Source organism: Anser anser (assembly GCF_964211835.1).
Source record: "Anser anser genome assembly, chromosome: 9".
Lineage (NCBI taxonomy): Eukaryota > Metazoa > Chordata > Aves > Anseriformes > Anatidae > Anser > Anser anser.
The window spans coordinates 22,822,378-22,838,089 of record NC_139729.1 but is presented as its reverse complement, the minus strand read 5'-3'; the positions used below and the strand labels follow the sequence as shown (position 1 = coordinate 22,838,089).

The following is a 15,712-nucleotide window of genomic DNA, read 5'->3' as shown; positions in this document are numbered from 1 at the left end:
ATAGTGGCTCTGCAGAACCAGGGAACCTTTCTGTACATAACCTCACAAGGGCCTTTGGTTTGGCTAGTCTGTTAAATGTCTGTTAGTAGTCTGTCAAAATGAAAAGCAATTTATTTTACCCTACTCTATATTTCTATTTTATGTCTATACTATAACACATATTAGGATATGAATTTAAATAGTTTTGTCTCTAAAGAGGTATAGGAAGCGTTTTCTCAGTATTACCGCTCTACATGTGTCAGCCATTTCTTTCACACATGTCTGTATTCTCTGCAGCTGAATGTTCGTGTGGTTGGCTTCCCTTCATTACAGATTCAGGTTGATCCGGTTATTAAATTCATCTCTGCTTTCTACTTTTCCTTATTTGTCTTTACTTCCATCTAAAGATCCACTGGTTGCTCTTCATTTCATCTCAAAATCCCTTGTGCTTTGATCACATTTTTATTTTATTTTTTTCATTTACTTCCATTACTGCACTGATTATACCAGGCTTAATATAATGAAATTAAGTTTAAGACTGTAGTTCCCTTCAGTCTGTACACAGGTCAGGTTCAAACATGGGGTAGTTGAAAGATCTTCCCTTTTCTTCATGAAAAAATACCTTGTAGTTTGATCCCCTTTCTTTTTATATGTTTTTATTATGTACCGTGTTTATTATGCTTTAAAAATGTATTACATAACTTCATATCATATATAAGTAAAATGTCTGATATTTCAAATATATGCTGTGGGTGCATCTGGCACTACTCTATTAGTTTGTTTGGGTCAGTAGATTAAATAAATGACAAATGACAGAGTAGTTTGAACTGAGTGCCTAGTACAACCTGCCTTCACATCTGCTGTGGATTAGAATAAAAGCAGATATGAGTATGATGACCTTGATTTAATCTTTGGAGAATGTTTGTAAGGCATTAAAAGTTCACAAGTTGTCACGATGATGAACTAATCGACTCGTAGGAGGGTGCAGAGCAAGTGCCTGCATGAGTCTGAAAGTGTTTGACATTTTCTGGTGTGCCATGAATGTCTCACTGAGGGGGCTGGACCGGCTGGGAACTGAGTGCTCCAAGGCTCTGGCTCTGGTCAACATCTTGCAAAGTCAGGTCTTAAAGCAGCAATGATTCCAGTTTTGTAACTGGAGAGGTTTGTAATGTAGCTTGGAAAATGCTTGCTCACGTTCTCTCTTGGTCAATATGTTGTTGCCACATCGTTCAAAAATAAAAATTAGAATTTGGCATAGTGTAGGTTTGACTTTTCATTACAAGATCAAGGCTCATTATCAATTTGATTCTGATCCATTCTCTAATGAAGTGGATTTTAAGCTTGCAATGGTATGAACTCAGCTTAGTAAAACAGCCTGTGGTCCCTAGGGTTGCAAAAAAATTAACAACTTTTAATCAAAACATTGAACTGAACAGTAAAATAGCTAGTATGGGTCCCTGTAGAAAGCATAGGACTAACACACAATTGCATCTTCTGGAGTGCAGAAGTACAAAATAAATAAAGGGTCTTACCCCAGCACAATAATTGCCTGAAATATATTGTAATAACCTCAGTGTAATAATATGATATAAATAAACACGAATTCTAAGAAGTCAACGGATTAGCTTTCCCTAGAAGTGACAAGTCTCAGAATATTCTTTAAAGTAACGGATAGAGTTAATGCAAAAGCCAGAGACCCTTGCTGACAGCAGCATTGGTGCCCTGGCAGTGCCTACCTCTTGTACCAAGCACTGCAGCTTTGGTTTCTTTACTTATCTAAGTTTGGCACTTAAAAACTGGAGAGAGAAAGACGGACACTCCCTGATTCATTCTTGTTGATGTAAGTAAAATGCATCTATTTCAAATGCAATACTGATTTTTGACAGTCTGGCTGAAATCTGATCCATTAAAATACATATATCATTGTAGGCTAGTGCAAATGCGGCTTTATAAATCATTCTTCTGACATTCTGGTGTTTCAGTGATATTTCTTAATGTTATAGATCTCAGTGTATGCTGTGCAGGAGAATTCAGTGCTGCTGTGACAGAGTACTTATATTAACACTTAATAGGAATGCAGGAGAGTGGACTTATTTTGTTGCATTGGTTACTTAAAAGTAGCTAATAGTCTTCTTTATTTAGGTTATACTATAGATATGAGAGGAATTAAGATAAAATTTCAGAAGTTGTAACTTTTGCTTTAAAAATAGTTTTAAAATAATTTTGTTTTTTTATCATTCATAATTCTTTTGACAATCTTCAGTAAGATACTTTTAATGTTATATCAACTTGGAACTAACTTCTTAGAAAAGAGTTTTATGACCCATATTCCAACACTGGTAAATACGAATGGTAACAAATTTTTAAAAAGAGGCCACATTTTTTCAGTTACGTAAATTTTTTGTTTAATTGCTATAGTAAACTCAATACAGCTGTAAGTAATCATTCAATAATTTTACAAATCAGAAGAGTTATGATATATCAGGTTTTTCATTTCAAGTACTGGTCACTTTAGAACAGCCTTTTGCTTCAGATTTTATAGTGGGTCTCCTTTAAGTCAAGATAAGCCATTACTAAGACCACATGAAGATCTGATACCATCTAAACCAAAGGCCATTTAAGCAGGCAAAAGTCTTTCCTGAAATGCTTCCCTGTGTTTTAGACAACATCCATAGTTTTTCATTTCTGTATCTGTTCTTCCAGAAATCTATGAATGTGATGCTTTATGGTTGTATTTGTTCCTTTGCCCCAACTCCTAGACCATTAGGTTCTGTTCTCAATAAAAAGTCCTGCTTTTAGATTTAGATCTCAGAACTAGTGATGAGTGCAAGTCAACTTTGATTGTAAATAATGCCAAGCATTCCTCTCTTCAGTACTTGAAAGAACACAAGGAATAAAAAGATCAGGCTATGAGTGGCAACTTACAACCTTACTAACTAGATGGAGAAGATTATAAAGTTACAACTTAATGTGTATATATTCCCAGTTTTTAAAGCAGAATATAGATTATTCTAGTAGCTCTATAAATACTTAACTGAGCTCCTCAGGCCTATTATTCTGATGTTACATTCATTCCAACCATAAATTTAAACTAGACTGTGTCAAAGGAACAATTACAGTTTGTCACAGAAAGGAAAATTTAAACTCATGTCCTTTTCTTTATAAATTATTAGACAGATAAAATGTGTTATTTTCCCCTTAAATTTTAAATTCGTTTAATGTCAAGTTCACTGCCATCTGGATACATAGTCTCATCCAATTTTCAAGGAGGACTTATTCAGCTATTTTTTACTTCAGTTTAAAAGAAAAACCTTTTTAAAAGAAGTTCTAACTCTTTTCAAAGAGGTATCTTGAGGCTGCTGACCAATTCGTGTTTAGGATCATAAATCACATTTCAGTAGGCATATTAGAAAACAAATTGTTCTTTTCAAAATATACTTTATGGAATATTAGACATGATGCAACATAATGGAGGTAAATTTGCACTGAATATATTTTGTGTAGAATGGATCCCAATTTGTTTTTAAGAAAAAAAAAAAGTTAACATTCTTTTTACAGTATGCTTTCTACAGTGCAATTTATTAGCATTTCATTCATAGGGCCTGGAATTTTTCCAATTGCATTCCATTGAGATTGTCTGACCTTGGATTTGGGTTTAGATAATATATTCTCTCCAGTATTTTGAGTGTATTTATGCAGTCTGTACATTTCAAATAGAAAATATTGATTTGTACAGGTTGTGAAAACAATACCTAAATTCAGTTTACCATGTATGCTAAAGAAATGGAAAATGGCCATTTCACTTCTTTCCCAAAGACCCAGCTCCTTTTGATAGTGCACATGCTTGTGTTATCTCTAGTATGTAGCCTTAATGAATGCTTTATCTTTGGCAGTACTGTGCAGAGCATAAGTGGTATTGGCCTTGGAGGGCTTTTTGGCTTAATTTGCTGGATGCAAAGCCTCTGTTTCCAATAATTTATTATGTTTCAAAACCATCTCTGGGAATATAAAATGTGCACCTGAGGCTAGCTTTTATTTATTTCCAATCAATTTTGAAAGCTGAGCTATTTTCTGGCATGAAAAAGTAGGTATTAGTCCCCCATTTTTCTGCACCCTCCTAGTATTTAATACATGAATAAAATCAATATGATCACCTATTGATTTGTATAACATCTTTTGTAAGCTTCAAAGTGCATAGCAGAATTAGAAATCATGTTAAACTCCAGAAATAATTTGATGGCAGATTATGTTAAGTATTTAATCACCCCCAAAAACAACCCTAACAAATGCTCCAGCTGAATCTCTCATACCAAAATTGATTCTCTTGCATGGGATTTCTGACTTTCTGTGAAGTATATTTTAAAGAGCTTAACTAGTAAATTAGAAGACAAGATAAATGCGATGGAGATAAATTGACAATGCTCAAAGAATTTTAACCATATTTTTGCATAATTATTTATTCTCTTATGTGTAATAAAGATGAGCAACCACAACTATGGAAATATATTGGATTTTGAATGGATTGTTTCCATGTATCTGGGAGCACAGGGGAGTCTCACAGTTATAGGACTTGATTGATGATACGCAGATCTTGACTATATCTATGGGACTTAAACAAACTTCTGTACCTCTCCGTGTACCTGCATTTACTTGTATCTAATATTTAACTTGCAAGGTATTTTGGTACAGTTTGTCACTCATTAGACATCTTTTCAGTGCTTAGTCTAACGGCATCTTTTTCTTGCTTGGGAACCCAACCCCGTTTGTTGGGACGTTAAAAAGGAAAGGAGCATAAACTCTCTCTAAATATGAGCTTCAGATATTTTTTATCTTGTCTGCAGTTCGTGTTCCTGCGCAGTGAAAGCCTATTCAAATGTGCACCACAGCTACTGGCTAGCTTTGGTCATTTTTCTACCCGGCTGGACAAATGGGGTAAAAATCCAGGTGAAAAAGCAATGCTGTAAATCTCCTTTATCACTTCCTACGAAAGCTAAACCTACAGCCTGCAAAATGTATGTGCTTTACTTCACATGCCTAAGTCATCCTCTTGATATCGATGGGACTTCTGAGGGGCATTGATTTAAACAAGAGCATCACTCCTCACAGGTCCAGGACCACGATTTATGGACCTGCCACGTAAGCCTCACTGAGAAATTGCGGCTGCAAAAGCATACGGGAACTCCTGGATTTAGGCCTCATGGCAGACTTTCCAGCTTGTTTGTTCAGTTGGTGCAGTCAGCTCCACTCAGGACAGATCAGGGGATGCCTCCCCTTCAGGTCCCAGAGGTGCCTGGGTGGCTGTGGGGAAACAGTGGGGACGAGGCTGTGAGCAAGGGGAGAGCCTTGTGAGCACAAGCAAAACAGAGAGATGCTGAGCAGGGCTGGGAAGAGACCCCCACCCACCCTCCAGGTCTCTGGATAAGAGAAAGGAAATTTCCTTGGGAATTCGGGGACCGAGCAGTGCTTGTTGCAATCCAGAAAGCTGCAGAGGAATTTACACGAAGCCTGGGGCAGTGGGACAGCCTGGAAGGGCAGAGGAGGAAGAGGGAAATCTTCCCTAGATCCACATTTATTCATTTTCTGTCTTTTCTAATTACTTTGAATTTTCTCTGTCCTGAAGAGTTAGTTATTCTGGTTCTTAGTCTAATGGTATTTGGCCTTTTTAATTTTAGGAGACTGCCTGTCTTTTTTGTGAACTCACAGTAAGGAACAGGTCTAGGCAGATTTATCTCACAGCTTTAGCCAAGTTTAAGTCCTATTACAAGCCATTGAGGTGATTTAATTTTATTACTTCGGGACACTTTTTCTGAGGGAAGTTAGTAAATGTTTCAGTGCTTTGCTGAATCTAGGCACCCTTCTCCCTCATTCCTTTCTGAGCACTTTGTAAGTAAACTCCACAGATGCAGCTGAAATGCACGCTGATATTTTAAGCTAGAGTGAAAGGTGTAAGCCTTTTTTTAATGTTGATTTGGCTTCATCTTCTTTGGTGACCCCTAGAATGAATACCATACTTAGCTCTGAACTGTGCTTTTTTTTTTTTTTTTTTTTTTTTAATATATATATATATAAAGGGCCTAGATTATTTTTCTTTTTGTGTAGCATAAGCCTCATCTGGCACAACTTCGTACAAAAAAGCTCGACATCAGGGAACCAGAGAATATTTTTTCCTTCCAGCTACTATCAGAATGAACACTAGGACCAAAGGCTCTCATTGAAAATGATTCCTTAAATAATCACTTACCTTGAAGGCATTTGATCTGTATGATCTGAATGAAACTGCTGATAACTTCAGAGAAATAGAAAACTGTGTTAAAAATCACTTTTTCCTGGGGACTAAAGTCCTGTCGATCACATGGTGGATTAGAGGCTTGGCAGCGCTCCAGCCCATCAGACAGCGTGTAAGTTCTGTGATGCCAATTGCATTAGCTCTCCTCTACTAATGTGCTACATAGCTTGGAAAATAAAAGAATGAAGGTCAACGTACCAGCATGTACCCCTGGTACGGCAAGGGCTGTTCTCAATGTTCAGGAGAATGAAAATGCTTCCGAGTTCAAGCTGCAGGCTGGGTGACCTTCTCTGATGCCCAAGGTCCTGAGATTTTGTCCTCAAGTCCTGAACGAAACGAGTGCTTGTCAGAGCCCTGTCCCAGCCTGCAATTTACTCTGAAATTCACAAACGGACACAGTTTGCCTACAACCAGTCTGGCCTGCTATTTATGTGCAGATGCTGCGGGCAATGAACTTTCTGCAGTGTAACCACTGCTGGATTGCACTCCCAGTCTCCTGGTTTTGTTCAGTGTGAGGGCCATAACGCACATGAATTGGTGTAGCTCATGAGTAAAAAAGCTAGATTTTATGACCAATTTGGATGCGCTCAGACGAAAAGCCTGCTTTATGTATATCTTCTTCCACAGGCATCTTGCTAAGGAGATGTTACAGAGATGGATGATAGACCCATGTGTCTGCTGACTTACATTAACCATAAAACAGTAGAGGCACTACAGGGATGATAGATGACCAGAGATGATTGTGTGTTTGCAAGGTAATTAATTTCTACATCATTCTTCCCCCCTCAGAAACAGGGAGGAAGAACCAAACTGCTCCCTAAAGCATCTGAAGTATGATACTTGCTGGGAGGTGAAGCTCATGAGTTGAAGCAAGATGTAAAAACAGAAGTTGTCTAAGATATCATCAGAACACAGAGAGGTGACCATATCCTTGGTGTATCTGGTCATCACAAAATAATGAGTTTAGGTGTAGAGAAGCACGAATCCAGCTGCAAAAGAGAGTTAAAGCCCTCTGGTCTAACTTCCATCCTACCCAGAGCATGCCTGAGATGTGTCCACACCTCTTCTTGTTTCTCAGACTGCACAATGCCTTGTATTCTTCACATTGTGCATGCTTTGGAAACCTTGGAAAGCTTCTGCACCACTGCTGACACAGTACCACGGCCCTTAAAATCAAACTTTGCTACAGAGGAGTAAACTGTAACTCCCCAGATAGCAGTTGGCACGGAGTCTGGCATCAATCAGCTTGTAAAAGTGGTAGATTGACACTGAAATCTACCTTGTGACTAGTAAAAGAACTAGAGGAGTATTAAACTATGGAAAGAAAGGAAACACATTCATATGGAATGACAAAAATCAGACGGGTTGTTTTGGTCTTAAGCTGTTTTTAGTTCAAAGGGGGAAGGTTTTTATTTTAACCTCTGACTTTTTAGTTTTATGCTACAACAACCTCATCAGAGAGACAGGCTGTAACATGGGGAATAATTTGTAGTATTTCCCATGACTGTTATGCACTAAATTTGCCCTTCAGGCTTGAAGTGACTTTGTTTTTTAGTCATTATAGGGGGATAGACCTCCCAAAGCAAAGGAGCTCTGCTGTACTTCTTTTCCCTTGTACTGATGAAAATTAATGCTCATAAAAGAGAGACAAGGGCAACATTGCAACAGCTAACCACGTAAACTTACAACTTTATGAGAAAACTCTCATTACTTTCCTCATCCAGGGTTGGATTACTCAATGCTATCTGACTTTGAGTGAATAAAAGCTATATTATTTTGCTAGTTTAAAAGCAGTAACAAGAGTATGTAAACAGTGAAGGAAGAGCATATTTTGTCATTAAATGAACAAGACATGATGGATGATGTGAAGATTAGAGCAGTCTCCACGTACAAGAAATGTTGGAGTCATTTTTAGTTGCTTAATTTTATCCCTGTTGAATGAAGAAAAGAATCTTCCATGACTTCAGTGGTAACAAAAGGTGAATTGTGTATAAAATAGAGATTTGTCCTGAGATTAAATCCTTTCCTTAGATGTATGCAAACCTGGATTTTTTTTTCTTACAATTTATATGAACATATATAAGCTTATAATAAATACTTTGCAGCAGAAATAGCAAAAGACAACAAGAAATATATATATATATATATAAAACCATGTCTTTAGGTCTTGGAGGCTTTTTGGTCAGTGTAGAGATGAGTTGTGCACCTTTGACTGAGCAATTTTTCTCAGGTCTTCTGTGACCAACCAAACTCTGCTCATTTGCAGGGCTTCTGACTTTGCAAGGTTTGAACTGCTAAAGCAATGCAGAGCAAGTCCAACCATAACCTTGAATGTATTAGAGGATGACTGTAGAATCTTGTTTGTATAATTCACAAGTAAAATTATAGGATTAATACAGAGCATCCTGATACATAACACTTTTTTCACATCTGCATGGTTTTCACTTGAGGTTTTCAAATTACACCAGTAATGGTGTTTAATTCTTCTTCTTATACAACTACAATACGAAGACTTGCAGCATTTATCTAGAATTCTTTCAGTTTGACTATTATTTGAGGTACTGATTTGGAAGGGTACTTACAGATTAGTGTAAGATATGCGTTATAATGTACATTGTAAACAGGGAAATTATGTAGGCTATAACTAAGGTTTTCTGATTCTTCTTATATTGTAAGATGCTTTTTGGAGTTGCTTCTATGACTTTGTATGTGTACTGAAAACCACAGCAGGTCTTTGTGTCAGGCTGAATTAAATGGAAAATTGGAACATTTTTTCTTCAAAACACGAAGCCACAGGAGAAAAGTTATTTTGCTTAAATTAAGTCCCAATAGTTATGTCTGTGAAAAAAGTTTCACCCACATATTTTGCCACATAGATTTGAAAAGTTACAATATGGAAAGGCAACTTTTTCTTCAGCAATGTCCATTTCATAATTGTTGTATAAGTCCTCAGTATTTCATCTTTCAGACAACCATTAGATACTTATTAGAAATACAATTTCTAGTTCTGTGTGTTTTCTATTTTTTTCTAGTTTAGTAGTATGTTGCTCTGGGAAGGGTAGGGGCAGAAGCAGTGCTCCTCCTGAGTAGTTTTGTTAATTTTGACTCATAATTACAGTATTAATCACCTTCTAAAAATGAAGTATAAATTTGTGATCACACTGTTTTTTTTCTACCCTCTGCTTCATTTCATACTTTCTCACTTGAGACTGTAGTGTAAATGAAGAGACGAAAACCTTCTTGGAAAGGGCAGGAACAAATGTAAGAGGATAAGGAATTTTAACTGATTTTGCCATTAATAGAGCTTCACTCCGATCCACCTTGGGAGGTTTCTCCCTCCACCCTCAATGTCCTCACCCCTCCCCATTGCTATTATACATCTCACAAAATCCTTTGTTTGAACAAATTCTGGTCTGTTTTCAGTTGGGGACTCTGAGGGGGTAAAAACTTTTAGACAAGAAGCAGAAATGAGTAGCTGGAGGCAGGATTTCTCTATTATTTGGGAAGTAAACAGATTTATCTCTCTTAAAGTAGTGATTAGTAAATCCATTGCCATTTAACTGCCCTGTGGCTAAGATGATAAAATTACAGTTTATCCCAAACCAGAAATATGCCAATGAATGTCATCCTCATAGTGACACTGCAGTCATTAGGAAGACTTTTTTTTTCTAAAAAAAACTGAGCTGAAAATATTATACAATAACCCTTGAAATATTTAGAAAGGTAAAGACTTGGCTCAAGTGAAACAGTATTCTACAATACAGATACACAATTAAAGGATACACTAGCTTATAAAGTATTTTATTGTTTTTGGTTTTCTTTGAGTTGGGGACAGCAGAAATGAGGAATGTGAGCTGCCCAGAACGCAGCAAGGTGGGAGGAGAGATGCTCTGAAGCTATAAGGTTATGTGGGATGGGGAAGGAGAAGATGGACTGTGTGAGTGACAAGATTGGGGCTGCGACAAGAAGAGAATGAGGAGCTAGGCGGACTGAATGCAGCAGAAGGAAGAAAATGAGGGGAAGCTCAAAGGGGGGTTCTCCAGTAGAGCAAATGGAGTTTCAGAGGCTGGGAGGAATCCCCCGAAGGTCGCCTTTCTTTTGCTGCCACTCAGTGTCTGAAAAACTGCTGTCAGATTGTTCTGTTCTTCTACCAACCATGAAAAATCACTTGCTGGCTTCACAGGAGGTGTTACATGAATATGTGCAGCGCATACTTGGTGTGCATAGGGTTTTAGCTATCAGCTGCCTCCTTTAGCACATGTTTCTCAGCTTTTCTGTCCTGCTTCCTGCAACCTTTCATGACATAACCCGATCCATCCACGTAGAGGTCTACTTTGTGAAATGAATGAATCTGAACTTCTTTTCTGCTTGGGGGAGGCATAGGTGAGGGGGAAGAGGAAGCATGTAAATTATTCATATGCAAAAGATTGCACAAGCAGCACCAGTTCCAGGCATCTTAATTTAAGTGCCCAGCTTTATATTTAGGCAGCTGTTATTCTCACTGACTTTACTGCAAACTTTATCTGCAGCCTAGCATTTCTGTAAAAGAGGACTGTTTCTTAGACCTTGAAAATCTGAATGGATTTTATAGTTTGGAACCCAAGTTTATAGATTTGCTCAAGAACACAAACCTATTCAGTGGAAGAATCACAATTAGAGTTTATTTTTCTTCAAGGGCTCAGTCTTACAGGAGGCTGAACATTATTAACATTAAACTCATAGAGCTAAGGTGCATGCAGAGTACACAACACTCAGAAGAACTGAGCCGTAAGCATAGAATTCACTAGATTAATGCATTCGGAAACACTTTGCTTTGCATATAGAGGGAGTGATCACACATCAGACACCTGGAAATTTTGATGATCCTGGTTTCATAAGAATAACATTGCATACTCTATTACCAGAAGAGTAATAAATGAGAACTCTGAACAAAAGTGCCAAAAGGAATCCTTAATATCATTTTTATGAACATCTGTCATTTTGTTTAAGTACAACGAAAAATGAGCTTATGCAGAATGAAAAATAAGTTCTAAAATGGAGACTATTAGTACCTTTTGCAAAATGTTCTTATTTTTATTGAGCTTTTTACTATATGCATGAGAATTTGCAGCATTATTTTTATGGCTCTGCACAACCTCCATTGTGCATTCTGCCTTGGTATGGAACTGAGAGGAGCTGGTTTACACATAAGGACAAAAAGAGGTGTAATGAATCATAAAAAAAGCCTGTTTTATTCAATAAGACATTGTTTGAGCTTTCTTTCCACATGAAGAACTGGCCATTCAAACAGAAATGACCTGCAGAATTTTTGCATAGAAAGGAAACTAAATGCATTGGAGCATACACGGTAATAATTCTGTTGTTTCATAATACTATGAGATTAAATTAAACAATATTTGCATTTGGAAACTTGTCTAGTACAAAGAACAATGAAGTATTTTCTCCTGAAAATGTCATTGATTCCTTTCTTCAGTAATTTTTCACAACTCTTGTAATTGCGAGACCTTTGTTTTCACTAAAAATGCAGGCAGTGATATCTGGCACAATGGAGAATAAAAAATTGAAAGAACTTCTGAGGAAAGCAAGTGCCAACATTATATATTCTTTAAAAAAAAAATCACAAATAAAATGATGCACATACACAGCAGGTAAAAGATGTCACAATACACGATGTACACAATTAGTTTTTTAAAATGGAAATTATATATTTTATGTATTATCTTCAAGCTGTGAAGAGATGAAAGAAAGCTTATTACATTTAATGACATCTACAAGCATTGGTGTGTCTATAAAGTCTTGGCTCTCGTTGTGCTATGTAAAGCACTGAGTTACAGCATGCCACTGTTGAGATGTCATTATTTTAGAGGCTGGTGTGTATAGTAATGATATTTGTACTCTTTTTTTTTTTTCTAAAATCACTTTGTGGTCTTATGAGGAAGAAGGGAATATTTTCATTGTGGGATTTGAAAATCTTTTACCACATAAAGGTTACTCTTGTTTTTTTTTAGTCTCCTTTGAGGAATAATATGAAACTATGAAACACGTAAAAAGCTTTTCATTTTTTTTCATATCTTTGCAGCATTCTAGTTTTAGTGGAATGTACAGAATTTTCCGTTTAGCCTTTCCACACAACAGGTTTGGTAGTTCAATGCATACCCTTCCCTTTCTTCTTGCTGTAGTTGCTGGTGCCTCTAGTTGATTAATTTTAGAATAAAGCATTGCTAGAATAGCTCTTCCAGAGAGGGTTTTCTGAGGGCATCTGTTCTTTACATCCAGGGCAAGATGGTTCCTGCATGGTCAGGAAGGCTGTGAAGTTCAATGTACAGAAACTTTGATTTTAAAAGTCTTTTAACTTTTGGATATGACTTCTTCACATAGGAAACACTTGCTGCAAGTCAAAGTGCAACAAGTTATCAAGTCAAATTAAAACTAGAAATAAAAAGGGAAATGAAAGAATTTTTATTCCACCCCAGAGTCGAACACTGTCTCCAGTGCACATCAAGGTTTGACCTTAATGCTTTCACCAATAGGATTCTTTAATAGAGTAAGAAAATAAGTAACTGAGGAAAGTGGAGAAAAAAGGGAGAGAGCTGCAACCCATAACAGTCCTTTGACTCATTGTTAGTGGTAGAGGAGTCAGTGCTGGATATGCTGCTGCCTTCTCATCACTTTTACACATACTATAATGTGTCTGATTTTTTTTTCTTTTTTGAAACATGTGGTTAGTCATTTTCATTATGAAAGGTCAATTTACTGTTCTGCTGGAATTTGAATGTTGTCCACATTTTTTCCCAAATGTTATTACATTAGCTAACATTTTTATCACCTATAATGACAAGATTTTGCAGAGTTTCTAAAGACACATCTTTAGAACATATTCTGTGTGAGGAGTTCTATTGGTACTTAAAAATGACCTGGCTACATGCTAAATGCTAAAACATTGTGAAATGCTAATGGCCATCTTCAAGGTTTGAGAACCTTCTGTTCCCAGTAAATTGTGCTAAATGTGAATTCTGGATCTTTGAGAAATGTCTTCCCCGCCACATTCATAAATTTCAGTTATTTTAAAAGGATAAGGTCACTGGGTTTGTCTAGAAGACCATTTAAGAATTAACCATTTCTGAAAACTTAGTTTCTTAAGCTGGCATTTTTAAACTCTGTCCAATTCCATTGCACTTTGCTTCATAAGCTCCCTTTGCACAGGGGCTGATTCTGCCCCATGCCTGCTCATCTACCCCCAACCCAATCTGTCTAATTATAGGAAGTTATTAGCTTAGAAAAAATACATGGGAACTGTAGGTGCCTTTCAGATAGTGTTGCTGTCTCTATAACCAGCCTGTAGGACACCTTTTATTTTCCTTTTGTGTGCCTCAGTTTTGCTGTCTGCAAATGGAGTTAATGCTGCGTGGCTCCTCCTGGAGCACTTGGCTCCTACAGGTGGAAAAGGCTTGTTTGTTGTTAGCTGTGAATTTTAGCAGTTCTTAATTCAAAATCATTTAAAGCACATGGAAAACTGTTAATTGCATTTCTGCTCTTCCACGCCTCTTCCCTCCTCCCATCTGCTGCAGTTTTCTCCCACCTTTCCCTATCACCTGTTTTTCCGGTGAGGGTGGAGTTGAGTTTTTCCTGCCCAATGGCCCAGCTCTGTTATTTGGCTGCATGCCTTTGCCTCCCTGCTTCCCTGGTGTCTTGGCTCTGGGCATCTCTACTCATGATGTTGGCTCCTCAGCTAGGCATTCTCACTTGTCCCTTGTTTCTTTTCCTTTTGCTGCCACAAAATATTCTCATTTTCCTTCTGTTGGTAGTTTTAACCCTTGAATGCAGTCACCAAAGTGGGCAGAATAGCAAAGCTGGCCCCTGGAGCTGGGGCGCATGTACCCACACGTCCTGCTCAACTGCAAGCCCAGGAGGGCTCTGTGAAATCGGTAATTATAAAACAGCTGAAAAACTCCCACCTTCAACAGTTCTTTGCATAAGAGCATGTCAACAGTTGTGCTATGCTGGGTGTTCTGAGGATGTGGTAAGTAATCAGAAGTTTAAGGTGTCAAATTATAAAGAAATTATGTTTATTGACTGAGGGCAAACTTAGATGTTTTTTCTGTGTGTTTTCATGGAAGGTACAGATGGGGATAACTGTTTTTTTTTTCCTAGTTTATTGGGACTTTTACTTGTCAGGTTTATGATGCCCTTGCAAGTTTTAGGGACATTCAGAGTTGTTAAGTACATAAAATGGAAAGAAACGAAAGAGAAGGCTGTCAAGAATTTTCTAGCAAAATACATTTTCCTGGAAAATGATGTTTCAAGGAAACTCAGATGTTTCATGGAAGTTCTTTGGGCTTTTGTTAGGAACTTGAACAGAAAGAGAGGCTGTGATGTTAGAGAAGGTAGTCTGCCTTACTTTTCACTAGTACTCTTAGTTTGAGATGTTATTGAATAACATAATTGAAATAACTTGGGTTTGCTTTTAAAATCATCTTAAGGGCAGCTGTTATTTATTATTGATTGTTGAGATGTCGAAATGTTCTATCTTAAACTAAGCTGGATACACTTCAATCTAGAACAAGTATCTTGTTTTAATTGATGCTCAGTGGCAGATATGTCTCTGATTTAATACTGAAATATTTCAGCTCTTATGCTATAGTTGACTATACCACTAATTGCAGTGCACTGTTGCTGGCATGAAATGCCTTAACATAAAGAAAATAAAAAGGCATGTCAAAACATATTTTAGAAGGAAACTAATTGAATTCTGAAATATTCCAAAAGGAATGTAATTCAAAACAAAGCTTTGCTTTGTTGAAGGATGTTTCAGGGGGGATTATTTTGTAAATATTTGGCTCAAAACACAAAAATTTTGAGAAATGACCATTTTCCCTTTTAACAAAAAAGGAAAAAAAAATATGAATAAATTCCAGGAAAAGTCTTGCTATTGTTTGCTATGCTTTGTAGAGAGACCACTTCTGGAAGAAGAGAGTGGGTCAGACTGACCTCACGTTCCTATCCAGGAGATCTAGCTCAGGCTGCATCACTCTGGTTCAGACAACTTTTAGGAATGCAAGCCCTCTCTCATTTCTGACTTACGTCTCTAACTTCTGACACTCATCTGTGAAAGATAGTTGAACAGTTTACCATATGTAATTTTTAAAACTAATTTAAGTTACTTCTGTACAGCTTCTCATCAAGGCACTTTCAATTTATTTTTTAGGTCTGTTTTAATTAAATTTAACATAAGTCAATTCATATTGATTGAAATTATCTTAAATGAGTTTGGCTTAAACCCAAATAACACAGTCTTTTGCACCTGTTTTAAGTTAAATTGCTTTAAATTTATACCAACAGTTATACTTTTGCCAACTGTCAATGGTAGTCAGCACACAAAAAGCTCATGCTCCCAGGATCTCTTGCAACACTAAATAGGAAAGAATCTGAATATAACTATTATCATGA

At 37.0% G+C, this 15,712-nt stretch overlaps 1 protein-coding gene and 1 long non-coding RNA gene across 13 annotated transcripts in view; both read left to right on the top strand.

Annotated features, from left to right (window-relative positions):
• The window catches only part of NLGN1 (neuroligin 1), a 383,440-nt gene that overhangs the window by 312,373 nt on the left and 55,355 nt on the right, over window positions 1–15,712 (top strand). The gene's annotated exons all lie outside the window — the stretch shown is intronic.
• LOC310904334 overlaps window positions 1,860–15,712 on the top strand; it is a 48,618-nt gene continuing 34,765 nt past the window's right edge. The window contains exon 1 of the long non-coding RNA XR_014588239.1: window positions 1,860–14,285. This is a non-coding gene — a long non-coding RNA (uncharacterized lncRNA). The remainder of the gene's footprint in view (window positions 14,286–15,712) is intronic.